The 12,872-nt window shown below is 45.1% G+C and overlaps 1 pseudogene across 1 annotated transcript; it reads left to right on the plus strand.

Moving 5' to 3' along the window:
- The first annotated feature begins 739 nt into the window (after positions 1 to 739).
- On the plus strand, positions 740 to 12,574 carry LOC146340588 (interleukin-36 alpha-like; annotated as a pseudogene). The gene is made up of 6 exons (XR_014784044.1): positions 740 to 789; positions 2,375 to 2,527; positions 5,413 to 5,529; positions 9,859 to 9,940; positions 11,033 to 11,171; positions 12,358 to 12,574. The product of XR_014784044.1 is annotated as an interleukin-36 alpha-like (transcript).
- Positions 12,575 to 12,872: the final 298 nt, after the last annotated feature.

Raw genomic sequence — 12,872 nt, forward strand, 5'->3', positions numbered from 1 at the left:
TTAGCTTAGCAATAAGATGAGTAAGGGGAGACATGACAGAGGTATATAAAATTATGCATGGTGTGGAGAAAATGGAGAAAAAGAGATCCCCCCCGCCTAATATTAGAACCTGGGGTCATCCCATGAAGATGATTGGTGGGAGATTCATGACAGATAAAAGGAAGTACTTCTTCACACAGCACATAGTTAAAGTATGGAATTCACTTCCACAAGATTAGTGATGGCCACCGATTTGGATGGCTTCAAAAGGGGATTGGACAAATTCCTGGAGGAGAAGGCTATTGATGGCTACTAGTCCTGATGGCTATATGCTACCTCCAGTATCAGAGGCACTATGCCTATGTACACTAGTTGCTGGGGCACATGGGTGGGAGGGTGCTGCTGTTGCACTCATGTCCTGCTTGTGGGTTTCCTGTGGGCAGCTGGTTGGCCGCTGTGTGAACAGAATGCTGGACTAGATGGACCCTTGGTCTGATCGAGCATGGCTCTTCTCATGTTCTTAACAAGACGCTTCCCAAAGGGCCTGAGAAACTAATGAGTGTCCAGGTGGAGGTGGCCCTTAACTGGATGAGCTTGTTCTGCTCTAAATGTGTCTTTAAAGGATGCATATCTTATCAAAACATCAAACTGCTGAAGGCTCAGCCAAATGTTTGATTGCCAAATAACCCATGAGCATGTAGTCACACCCACCAGTATCAATGAATAGCTATAAAAATGTTGAGTGCATTCTAGAGAACACAGTGAGGGGAACTTCTGCCCAAGGCACAGGATGGCCCTACCTAACCACAGGTACTGTCTTCTCACTTTACCTCTCTGGCCTTTCTTTCCTTGTGCTAGAAGTCACTATGCAGGCCTGGCGTGAGCAGCCAAAAGGGATGGATTATTATTGTACTCTTCCAGTAATAATCCAGCCCTTTTGGTTGCTTATGGGAGAATCAATGGACTGCTTCATTACTGTCTTTATTTAGAATGTTTTGCATGCTCAGTTCTCTGCTTGTCACTTAGCGCTTCAGTACATCAGGGAAAATCCTGCATCCATACTGGGGCTTCTGCTTCTAGATTCTCTGTGGGTTTAACATCAGCTCCTTTACATGGGGTGGACATGTACTTTGAATTGAGCAGGCCCTTTCTCGGTAAATTCTATATGTTTTCTATATGTTTCATTATACAGTCACTAGATGTAGCTGCCAATAAATCGAGATTAACCAACTTTATCAGATTATCTTCGATCTTTTTCAAAGTGGGATAAAGGGGGAAAAGAATGCGAGATGTTCTGGCGGTTGACGACATCATGTAAAGGACCCACAAACTTCCGTGAGTGACCAGTAGGGATGGCGGAGAATTTCTCCATGAATCTTCGGGAGGCCGAGTGCCGACGCATTCGGCCCCCTGAAAGTGTCTCCGCCGCCCCCCCCACCCGGGATGGGACTTACCTTCGGCGAATGTCCCTCTCGGCAGCGGGTCCCGGCGGCGTTTCAGCGGCGTTTCGGCAGGGGCGGGGGCGGCGGCCGGTCTCCCGACCGGCTGCCACCGCCGCCATTACAAAATAAAAAAGTACAGTAAAAAACAACAACACACACCCGTGATAGGCTACGTGACGATTTACGTAGCCTATCACGGCTAGATTTCCAAAGTCAGCCGTGATAGGCTACGTAAATCGTCACGTAGCCTATCACGGGTAACTTTGGGAAAAAAAAAAGCACGTACGCAAATGGCGGCGCCCCATGGGCGCCACCATTTGCATTCCTTATTTTGGCACGTCTAGTCTACGTAAAGATTTACATAGACTACGGCGAAAATAAGGGCAACGCAAATAGCGTTCCCTTATTTTCGCCGTAGTCTACATAAATCTTTACGTAGACTAGACATGCCAAAATAAGGAATACAAATGGCGGTGCCCATGGGGCGCTGCCATTTGCGTACGCGCTTTTTTTTTCTTCCCCAAAGTCAACCGTGATAGGCTACGTGACGATTTACGTAGCCTATCACGGCTGACTTTGGAAATCTAGCCGTGATAGGCTACGCAAATCGTTACGTAGCCTATCACGGGTGTGTGTTTGTTTGTTTTTTTTTACTTTTTTTTTCGCGGCCGGGGAGACGGGACGCTCCTCCCCGGCCTGAATTTCGCTGGCGAGGGGTGGGGCCCCTCCCCCCCGGCCTGAATTTCGGCCGGGCGAGGTGGGGCGCCTCCCCCCCTTGCCTGAACTTTGGGGGGAGAACCGAAGCGCCTCCCCCCCACTGCGAAGCAAGCTGCGGGACAAGGTAAGTCCCTTTCGTCCATCCCTAGCACTGACCAGTCACGAGTGTGCAATAAATCACTCATGTAGAAATGCTCTTAGGAATTATAGCTTATAATGTCCCTCTCATTTAATAGCTGTGACTGCAGCTATTAAACCAATGCCTGGTACCTCAATCAACCCTTGAAAAGAAATGGAGAAAGAGGGAGAAGCTGCAATGAAGATGCCCAAGAAGACTGTGGACCAGGAAATGGCACATTTATTCCATCACTTTGAACATCTGGGTGCAGGTAAAAAGCAATTCTTTGCTTTTTTATTCATTGCTGAAATGAATACCATTCCCAAAACTGTGCAGATATCCTTGAACATTTCAACAATGGAAAAACTAAGTTCATTTCCATTATCTCCCCACATAAACAAGTATGCTAATTGAGTGAGGTCACATCTTCCATGTGGCATCTTCCTAAATTGGTGATTTAACAAAAAAATAATGAGGACTGCAAAAAATTAAAAAGAAAGAAAAGCTTTAAGGCTGCAGTCCTGTGCATATTTAAGCTATGTTGCTAAGCTATGTTGAAATCTGGGTTGTCGCTGTGTCAGCTCATCTTCGCAAACCAACCACGGTTTGTTAAGCAGTTATAAAACACAAATAGAACCCATAGTTAGTTTGTTTGCTTGTGAAGTCTGGCTTGTTTAAACTACGGCTTGTTGTGATGTCTGAACTCAGCATCATGGCTTATCCATGGCTTGTTTGTAGTGCTATTGTTAAGTTCTCATTTATGTAATATAAATGAAAAAGAGTACTCACTTGTAGGTCCAAGCAACAAGAGGCTGTTTATTGAGGAACAGGCTAACACTGAACTGAATAGGAAAATGAAAGTAATCACAAGCACAAGGTAAAGAGGTGGAGTCTAAACTCCAACTCATAATAACTGGAGACAATAGTTTTCAATTACTACAGCTATCTTCCCGGAAACAGAAGTGCCCAGCATGAGCAGCCTGAAAATCAAAATACCCTGAAGGTTGGCAGAAGAAACCAGAAGCAGGGAAGACAAGCCAGTTTGCACGTCTGCAAGACAATTCATGGCTGAAGCAATGTGTGAACATAGCCGTTATCTAGCTTTTGGATGTAACTCAGGTCTTCCAATCTTAGAGGCTTAGTTTTCAGCCAGGTCAATCCCATTGAAATGAACAGGACAAAATGAACTTAAGGGCTCCTTCACACGGAGCTTTTATCCTGCTTTTGTTATGGCTCAACCACGAAGTTTGTGGGCTCTTTAGAAGACACCATGAACCTCCAAGGCATCTCCTGCACTAAATGCCCTTTGTTTCATTTTTTTGTTCCATCAAATTACCCCATTGTGTTCCGCTTGGGTTCCCTCTGTGAAAAGAGGAAAAGCGTTGAGAAGAGGAGCAAGATCAGTGGAAGATAATGGGAGACTCAGGTATCAGGAGAAGGAGGGGGAAAGGGGAGGGGGGAAAGGAAGCACATGAAAAAGGGAGTCATTGTGATGCTGCATTTAAAACAGAAGCAGAAAGCCCCATTTTAAATGCAGGATTTTGGGCTGGTGTACAGATGCTCTAAATCTCAGTAACTGTTTAATCTTGGCTGACTGCTGCCCATAGGGCAGGGGATATGGAAGCCAAATGGATGTAAACATGGTAGCAGAAGGAGGTGATTCAAAGCCAGAGGTCCAACAGCAAAGGCAAGATGTAAGACAGGGAGGCAGCCAAATAGAAGAGTTCAGAGGCAGAGGACTATGTGATCATATAGTTCAAGGGTGTGCAACCTGTGGTCTGGGGGCGACATGCGGCCCTCCAAGGCCTTTACTGTGCCCCCCAAGGGTGGCCTGACCACCCCACCACCATCAAATTCCCTCCCCACCGATTGTCCTGCTGACTGTACTGTCCACTCCATCCCCTGGATATTCTCAGACAGATCAGTTTTCCTCCATCCCTGCTAGCAGAAAGGAAAGAGCAATCTGTATCAGGATCCCGGGTGTGTTCAGCCTCCAATCTCAGAGCAAGCATCAAAAGGGTTGGGCACCCCTGGTATAGGCCCTAAAAAGAGCCCCAAGGCTTTTGGTAATGCATGGATCTCTTAAAGGTACCATACTTCTTTTGGAATTCTTTGTTCTCTTTGAGAGCAAGTGGGTGCCTTCGGCCAAGGAGAATACATAAATATAAGGTCTTGACCAATTTGCAAGGTGGCTGTTAGTGTGGCCACTTATGAATTGCCAAAAAAGAGGAAATGCATCACCAAAAAAGAGGACATAGGTGGATGCCAGTGTTATGCAAATCCTAATTTATATGTTGAAATGGAAATTTAGAATTGTTATAATTTAAATAGAAATAGAGTACATCTCACCATTGTGTGGAAGACTGTGACCAGATGATCTGTGTGCCTTACTCAGTCTGCTGTCTAGTTGCTAACTGTTGATGGGCAACTTCAAGGCCTGGCTGTCCCTTCTTGTGGTTCTTTATCTTTATACCAGACATGGACTGGACAGCCCTTCAAATGGAGAAAACCTTCAAAACAGAGGACAGCAGCCCTTCAAATAGAGGACCATCCTGTGTTAAAGAGGACATGTGGCCACCCTAGCTGTTTGGGGGATTGGTCTGTCTGTTGGGGTGGTCGGAGCTGCTGGTACCCAAGGTCCCTTGTTGACCTGACTCCATCTGTAGTGGGTGTTCCGATTCTTTGGGGCCACACGAACTCCATGAGTCTACCTCTTCAACCAGGCAATGCTGAGTGATAGGGGCAGGGAAGTGACAGCAACCTTCTCCATCACAACCTAGGTTGCTTGTTGGGGCCATGAACATAACAAATCATGGTAATGGACTGTAGCCTAAAACATCCATCTGATGAGGCATGTGTCTGTTTTCTCACTGTGGCAATATATACCTGTGGTTTTAACACTGGATGAACAAGGCAACACTAGGGACTCATTTAACTGCATACAGTATTTTAAGAATAGACCATGTTCTGGACAAGCTGTGCACCATGGAAAATGTGTCATGCCAACCAGCGCATTCGCTATTTTATGCAAATGGGATTACAGCTGTAACACCTGAGGACAATGAAGAAATGATACATATTCAGTGCCAAATCCAATTTTTGTGCATATAGATCTGTATGTATGTATCATATATTTCCACTCCAAATCCTCCCCAGGTATGCATGCAAAACTGATATCACCCTGGCTTTACAGAATTTGGGATATTCGCCAGAAGTTCTTCTTTCTGCAGAAGATGACTCTGATAGCAGCCCCACTAAATTCCAACTCATCAGGTAACAGCTCTTAAGTTCACTTTACACCTCTCAGCTTTTCCTTGTTGAACACATGTGTAAATTCTAGAGCTAGGTAGCCAAGGGTCAGGAAGGTGTCTGATTCAGACACATTTTCTTTCCATGGAGATTCATGAGAACCACTGAGAAACTCGAAAGGTGAGAGTTCTGGACCAAGCCTGTTCTAGTGCAATTCCTTTATTACAGCCTTTCCTAACTTTGGTTTCCTGGATGTTGTTGCACTACAATACACTGACCATTGGTGACACTGGCTGGCAATGGGGGACAGAATTTTGGACAGAATGGGGGAACTACAGCAGCAAAGGGCAGACCAGAAGCTTGAAGAGCAACAGCAAGATGAGGCAGTGGGAAATGCTGAGGTGAAGAAAAATGGAGTAGAGGATACTCCTTGGAAAAGGGTGACAGTTAGGAGAAGAAGAACTAGACGACACTCTGCACCAGTGGAAGCGGTGGAGCTGTGGAACCGATTCCAGGTACTTGCAGATGAGACTGGAGGACAGCCTGCAGAGGAAGAATCACAAGGGAACCTGCATGAGAGTGAGCAAGAGGCTAAAGGTCAGTCAAACAGAGGCGATGAAACCCAGGCCTACAAGAAGAAGAAGAGAAGAGTGGTAGTAGTGGGAGACTCCTTGCTGCGTGGGATCGAGACCCAAGTATGTCGCGAAGACCCGTGGACTCGCCAGGTATGTTGTCTCCCGGGAGGACAGATTAGAGACGTGACTGAAAGGTTGCCTGCACTCATAAAGCCCACTGACAGGTATCCCTTTCTTCTCATCCATGTGGGAACAAATGATACCGCCAAGCGGAGCTACGAAGAGATCACGTCAGACTTTGAAGCTTTGGGAAGGAAACTCAAGAACTTTGGGGCCCAGATAGTTTTCTCATCCATCCTTCCAGTAGTTAGAAGAGGGATAGAAAGGGAACGAAAAATACTCCGGGTGAATGACTGGCTACGAAGGTGGTGCCGACGAGAGAGATTTGGATTCTGGGACCACGGGCTATACTTCCTGGAAGATGGGCTGTTGGCTAGGGATGGGTTGCACCTCACAAAGGCTGGGAAGAATGTGTTTGGCCACAGCATGAAGAACTTCATCAGGAGGGCTTTAAACTGAATCCTACGGGGAAGGGAGATGTAATGTTGGGGGTAACAATGGACGTAGGCGCATGCACTGCAATGGAGAGAACAGCTCTGATAGCGTCCAATAATAGTCTTCAGACACAGGTAGGAAGAAAGCCAGACTATGAAGCACATGGTCTTCGATGTCTATATACTAATGCCAGAGTATGGGAAACAAACAGAACGAACTTGAACTCTTAATACAGGAGGGAAATTATGACTTGATAGGTATAACTGAGACTTGGTGGGATGACTCTCATGACTGGAATACAGCAGTTGAAGGATATAACTTGTTCAAAAAGAACAGGAGGAACAGAAAGGGAGGCGGGGTTGCATTGTATGTGAAAAATACATATCTCTGCACAGAAATACAGGAGGAGGAGCTTGGTAGCCCCATCGAGAGCATCTGGGTTGAAATAAATGGAGCAAAGAATAAAAGGAACCTGGTGGTCGGAGTCTACTACCGGCCACCCAATCAAGGAGAAGACAAGGATGAAACTTTTGAAAAGCAAATAGCCAATGTTTTAAGGAAGCATGATGTAGTAGTAATGGGGGACTTCAATTTCCCCGATATTTGTTGGGAGACAAATTCTGCAAAACATGGCCCCTCCAGGAAATTCCTGACTTGTGTGGCGGATAACTTCCTCCTACAGAAAGTAGAGGAAGGAACTAGAGGATCGGCTATCCTTGACTTGATCCTAACCAACAGAGATGACTTAGTGGAGAAAGTAGCAGTTACAGGAACTCTGGGGGAAAGCGACCATGTTGTACTTGAGTTCTTGGTTCTAAGGGAAGCAAAAGCCGAGTGTACTCAAACGCGTACCCTGGATTTTAGGAAAGCTGATTTTAATAAACTCAGAACAATGATCAGTAAGGTCCCATGGCAAGCAATGCTAGCGAGAAAAGGAGTCCAAGATGGGTGGGAACTTTTAAAAAAGGAAATTCTCAAGGCACAATCACAAACAATTCCAACAAGAAGAAAAGGTGGAAGACAACAGAAGAAGCCAATGTGGCTTCACAAAAAGCTTAGGGATGACCTGAAAACAAAAAAGGACACATATAGGAAGTGGAAAGAAGGCCAAGTAACAAAGGAAGAGTACAGGCAGGTAGCACAGAATTGCAGGGATGGCGTCAGGAAGGCTAAAGCGGAGAACGAGGTGAGGTTAGCGAGGGATGCTAAAAACAACAAAAAGGCTTTCTTCAGCTACGTGCATAGTAAAAGGCAGAGGAAAGAAATGGTTGTTCAGCTATTAAATAAGGATGGCAAAATGATAACAGAGGACAAAGAAAAGGCAGAGGTGCTCAATTCCTACTTTGGCTCAGTCTTCTCCCAAAAGAGGGTCTATGACCCCCCTGGCAAAGGCGAAGTACAGGCTGAAGGGGCAGGATTGCAGCTTGAGATCGACAGGCATATGGTCAAGGAACACCTCATTACTTTGAATGAGTTCAAATCTCCAGGGCCAGATGAACTGCATCCTAGAGTCATAAAGGAACTGGCAGAAGAACTCTCAGAACCGCTGTCTATTCTCTTTGAGAAATCATGGAGGACCGGGGAAGTGCCAGATGACTGGAGGAGGGCTAACGTTGTCCCTATCTTCAAAAAGGGTAAAAAGGAGGAACCTGGGAACTACAGACCAGTCAGTCTGACATCAATCCCTGGGAAAATTCTGGAGCAGATCATAAAGCAATCCATCTGGAAGCACCTTGACAACAATGCCGTGATTACTCGAAGCCAACATGGATTTGTCAAAAACAAGTCCTGCCAGACAAATCTGATCTCATTTTTTGATCAAGTCACCTCCCTTGTAGACCGTGGGAATGCTGTAGACATCATATACCTCGACTTCAGCAAAGCTTTCGACAAAGTGCCCCATGATATCCTGATGAGCAAACTAGCTCGAAGTGGGCTAGATGAAACAACGATCCGGTGGATCCACAGTTGGCTACAGAATCGGACTCAAAGAGTGCTTATCAATGGGACCTTCTCAAGCTGGGGAGAGGTAACGAGTGGGGTACCGCAGGGCTCAGTCCTGGGCCCAGTGCTCTTCAATATTTTTATTAATGACTTGGAGGAGGAGGTGCAGGGAATGCTGATCAAATTTGCAGATGACACAAAATTGGGAGGGATAGCTAATACTTTGGAAGACAGAAACAAAATTCAAAGTGATCTGGATAGACTGGAGTGCTGGGCAGAAAACAACAGAATGGCATTTAATAGGGACAAATGCCAAGTTCTGCACCTAGGAAAAAGAAACCAAATGCACAGTTACAAGATGGGGGATACATGGCTTAACCACACTACGAGCGAGAAGGATCTTGGAATTGTTGTCGATCACAAGCTGAATATGAGCCAACAATGTGATGTGGCTGCAAAAAAGGCAAATGCTATTTTGGGCTGCATTCATAGAAGCATCGCTTCCAAATCCCGGGAAGTACTAGTTCCCCTCTACTCAGCACTGGTTAGGCCTCATCTGGAGTACTGTGTCCAGTTCTGGGCACCACACTTTAAGAAGGATGCAGACGAGCTGGAGAGGGTTCAAAGGAGGGCAACAAAGATGATCAGGGGACTGGAAACAAAGCCCTATGAAGAGAGACTGAAAGAACTGGGCATGTTTAGCCTTGAGAAGAGAAGACTGAGGGGAGATATGATAGCACTCTTCAAGTACTTGAAAGGTTGTCACAGAGAAGAAGGCCAGGATCTCTTCTTGATCATCCCAGAGTGCAGGACACGGAATAATGGGCTCAAGTTACAGGAAGCCAGATTCTGACTGAACATCAGGAAAAACTTCCTGAGTGTCAGAGCAATACGGCAATGGAACCAATTACCTGGGGAGGTGGTGGGCTCTCCCACACTGGAGGCCTTCAAGACGAGGCTGGACAGCCATTTGTCAGGGATGCTCTGACTTGGATTCCTGCATTGAGCAGGGGGTTGGACTCGATGGCCTTGTAGGCCCCTTCCAACCCTACTATTCTATGATTCTATGAATGTTGGAACTTGAAGTCCAATAACATCTGGGGATCCAAGGTTGGGAAAGTCTGCTTTAGTATATAGGAAGCTGCCTTATGCCTGGTCAGACTACGTAAGCCCATCTAGCCAAGAATCAGGGCTAGAATCAGGATTAGGCATAGTTGGGCACCTGACCAGAGCCCCCTGAAGTTGCCCCTCCTCTTCACTCTCACTCTGGCTCATTCAGTGCTAGTGGTGGTGAGAAAGAGGAGCAGTAGATGCCAATGTCGACTTGTTCACTGCCTCTCTATCTATCAAGCAAGCAAGTGGTAGCAATGATGAGAGAGGAGGAGGTGGAGGAGGAGGAGGGGTGGGACTAGCCAGTAGCAGTGGTGGTGAGGTGATAGACTTACTGAGGGAGAGGAGCCATTGGGGGTGCCTTGGCCAAAGGTGGCAGTGCCCAGTAGACTGATGAGCAGTCACTCTCCATGGTCTTGGTCAGAGAGAGGTCTTTCATATTGCCCCTTACCTGATCACTTTAACCTGAGATGTCAGAAGGGCCAGCCGATCAGCACTGCACAAATTTTGTTTCTCCTCAAGCTGGAAGCGGCGAAGATGCTAGGATGTGTGTGACAACAATGGTAAGCGCACTTTCACAGCAGATGCGCCGCTGAATTCCTGCATGTCTGGACATACCCTTATACTGCGATGTCTTTCTTTTTTTTCCTTTTTGCACATCCCTGCACAGTTAGCGGAGTATATAAGGAACACACATCTGACTGTCGGCAAATGTGATGCTGCTGTTTTATTTTTGCTTTTAAAATCACACACGGTAAGCCCGCTCCCTAAAATGGACTAAACAACTCTGCCAGTAGAGGAAGAAAATGCTAGAATAGACTGAAATGCAGTAACGCAAGCCAGTTTCGCAACATATGCTGTGGGAAGGCAACAAGGAACCATGTTATGAAATGAAAAGCTGTTCTTGGTTATTGGAGGAGGGCTGTCACTCAACAGTAGGGCACATGCGTATGGTAGGATGCATGTGCTGTTCCACTGAGCTTGGTACTTATTTAATGAGATTACAATGTTTGTTTTAAAATAATTCATAAGTGGAGCACAAATTACAACAGGACTAAGAATGGTCTGGGTTTCTAAACAAGCTATTTGTGCTATGCAATAGAACAAATGTTATGAAAACTGGACATCTGGTGCAGTGAAGGAGCTTCTGCAGGTGGACTTGTATTTGCTCTGATGGGACATTTCAGTTGGTGTTAATCTTATTGGCAATGTTTCATCCCTTTTGCCTTCTCCTCCAAGACTCCTGTCCTGCATCCCAAACAAAGATGCGTGCGCTCTCTCTTTCTCTCTCTCTCTCTCTCTCGTACCACTGATCCTCTTTCTTGCCTGTTCTTTGCCTCCAGTGGAGTTAATGACCTGATTCTCAACAGATGCATTGGACAAAAACAGGAAAATATATACCCAATCTTTATGGGCCTCAGAGGTGAAGGGCACGTCTTGTCCTGTGTGGAATCTCGTGGTCAACCTCACCTACAGATAGTGGTGAGTTTCATTTGTGGTTCAAAGTCTTTGTTGATTCCCTAACCAGTTATTTTCATCTTTCATCTAGTCTGATTAAAATTGCATATAGTCAAAGCAACCCCCCTACATTACCCCCATCATCTCCACCAGACAGACTCATATGCTCTCCCAAGATAAGTGGAATACCGAGACCTAAGTTTTGGTATCCCCTGCTAGCCACTTTCTCTAGAATTGCCATCCTTTGTTCACTCTCAGAGAATCCAAATGGCAGCTCTGGTGTATCCATGCATTCCAGTGTTTTCTGTATTCTCCTGTGTTATTTAGATCTGATTTGTGGTGACCTCTACTTTTCACAGTGAAACACAATTAGCACTGGCCTGTCCAATGTGGAGAGGCAAAGTGCTATTGAGGTTTTTAAGGACTACTGTGAACTAATAATAAAGTGCTTTTAAAAAAAGTCATAGCAAATAAATTCGGGAGGTTTCTTGCCCTGGAAGGTATGGGTATAAATTTATTAAATAATTACATTAAAAAAAATTGAGAAGTTTCTTTCTTGCAGATCTTCGTTGCTTTATTTTTTTCCAGTTCAGTACAGCGGGGGTGGGGGTGAGGGGTTAGCTATGAATTGCTCCTTAACAATTCAGCATTACAGTTCCCTCCTATGGTGCCACAGCACATAGAGTTTAATTACTGGGTTTCCCTTCCCCCCTTTAATTGTATTATAGTATTATTTTGATATAGAAAAAGAAAAGAAAGGTAACTAATAATTAATACCCCCTCTCCCATTTGTGAACAGAACAGAATCTGAGCAATTAATGAGTTCCTGGCACAAACAAAATGTAAACCTGAGACTTCCAATAAATTTAAAATGTGTATATGTTTAGGTGAATGAATATCTGCTAATAGGCAATAGTCAGGATTTGCCGCCCCCCCCCCTTTGGGTGGTCATGTGTCCTACTTTACATTGCTATTTCTATTATAGTAATTATTTCTATTATAGCTCATTCTGTTATAGTAATTATCTCTATATTTGCATTTATACATATGTATTAGCATATCTCAAATGTTATGCCAAACCCTGTCCTCTTTTGTCCTCTTTTTTGGTGATGCATAAGCAGCTACCATAAACTTGCTTTCTCTCTGGCAACACAGGTGTATCCAGTAGTGATAAAACACCAAAACCTTTGTGTATGTGTCTTTTTTTTAGGAGGAGAGTATTATGGCTCTGTATGAAAAAAACAAGGAATTGACAAGCTTCACTTTCTTCAACAAGACTGGAAGCAGCAGAGTGACTTGCAGCTTTGAATCTGATGCTTTCCCCGGGTTGGTTCATAAGCATGTCATCTGAGCCAAACAACCCTATTGCTTTGAGTCGTGAAGAAGGCCCTGAGATCACTACGTCGTATTTGGAAAGAAATCAATAGAGTTTTTATTTTTAAAGGACATGGGAGAAGAAGAAGGTGCTAATGCCAATATATGTATCCAATATATGAGGTGTGGTAGAAACACTGTGTAGTTTTATGTAGAAAATCAGGATTGGGGTTTGATTACAAAGGGACAGCGTCACGGGTAGGCATGGTTGGGCACCTGCTGAGGGCCCACACCCCAGCAGGGCCCCACTAACAAGAGCCTCCTGGAGTTGCTTCCCTCTTCATAATTGCAGCCTGCTTAGAATCATAATCATAGAATAGTAGGGTTGGAAGGGGTCTTTAAGACCATCGA

Source organism: Heloderma suspectum, chromosome 6 (assembly GCF_057233095.1).
Source record: "Heloderma suspectum isolate Gila_16-S chromosome 6, 16-S_ref, whole genome shotgun sequence".
NCBI classification, from domain to species: Eukaryota; Metazoa; Chordata; class Lepidosauria; order Squamata; family Helodermatidae; genus Heloderma; species Heloderma suspectum.